We start from the raw sequence: 1,291 nt of genomic DNA, 5'->3' as shown, positions 1-1,291 counted from the left end.
GTTACTTTCTTGTTAAGAAAGGTTCAATCTTTAAATTCTAGAATCTTATCTTGTAGTTTCTTGTTAGTAAAGTAATTAATTTTAATTTTAAAAATTAAATCTTTTTCAAGCATATCTTATCATATCTTTTATATCTTATCTTTTTATCATATCTTTTTCAAAATTTTATCTTTTTCAAAAATTTGATTTCAAAATATCTTATCTAAATTCTTATCTTCTTATCTTTTCAAATTTGATTTTAATATCTTTTTCAACTAACTATTTGACTTTTTATTTGTTTCTTATCTTTTTCAAAACCACCTAACTACTTTTCCCCCTCTAATTTTTGAAAATACCTCCCTCTTTTTCAAAAAAAAAAATTTTTTTAATTGTTTAAATTTTAATTTTAATCATATCTTATCTTTAATTTTCGAAAATCACTAACCACTTTTTCAAAATTATTTTCGAAATTCTCTATCTCTCCTTCTATCTATTTATTTATTTATTCACTAACACTTCTCTTCATCTCTCTTCATCTCAGATCACCACCTCTATCCTTACCCATTCTTCATCACTACTCTACCCTTTTTTTTTCTTCTACTAACATAAAGAAATCTCTATACTTTGACATAGAGGATTCCTCTTTCTTTTCTTGTTCTCTTCTTCCCTATATGAGCAGGAACAAGGAAAAAGACACTCTTGTTGAAGCTGATCCAGAACCTGAAAGGACTCTGAAGAGAAAACTAAGAGAAGCTAAACTACAACAATCCAGAGGCAACCTTTTTGAAATTTTCGAACAAGAGAAGGAGATGGCAGCCAAACCCAACAACAATAATGCAAGGAGAATGCTTGGTGACTTCACAACACCAACGTCCAAATTTGATGGAAGAAGCATCTCCATTCCTGCCATTGGAGCCAACAATTTTGAGCTTAAGCCTCAACTAGTTGCTTTAATGCAACAGAACTGCAAGTTTTATGGACTTCCATCTGAAGATCCTTACCAGTTTTTAACTGAGTTCTTGCAGATTTGTGAAACTGTTAAGACAAATGGAGTAGATCCTGAAGTCTACAGGCTCATGCTTTTCCCTTTTGCTGTAAGAGACAGAGCTAGAACATGGTTGGACTCACAACCTAAAGATAGCCTGGACTCCTGGGATAAGCTAGTCACGGCCTTCTTGGATAAATTCTTTCCTCCTCAAAAGCTGAGCAAGCTTAGAGTGGATGTTCAAACCTTCAAGCAAAAAGATGGTGAATCCCTCTATGAAGCTTGGGAAAGATGCAAGCAGATGACCAAAAAGTGTCCTTCTGACAT

At 32.7% G+C, this 1,291-nt stretch overlaps 1 non-coding gene across 1 annotated transcript; it reads right to left on the bottom strand.

Annotated features, from left to right (window-relative positions):
- Positions 1-1,187: 1,187 nt before the first annotated feature.
- Positions 1,188-1,291, bottom strand: LOC127748183 (small nucleolar RNA R71). The gene has a single exon (XR_008010126.1). It is a non-coding gene; the product is annotated as a small nucleolar RNA R71 (small nucleolar RNA).

The sequence above is a fragment of the Arachis duranensis genome, chromosome 5 (assembly GCF_000817695.3).
Source record: "Arachis duranensis cultivar V14167 chromosome 5, aradu.V14167.gnm2.J7QH, whole genome shotgun sequence".
In the NCBI taxonomy this organism is placed as follows: domain Eukaryota; kingdom Viridiplantae; phylum Streptophyta; class Magnoliopsida; order Fabales; family Fabaceae; genus Arachis; species Arachis duranensis.
The sequence above is the reverse complement of the archived record's forward strand: the minus strand, read 5'-3'. Positions and strand labels throughout refer to the sequence as shown.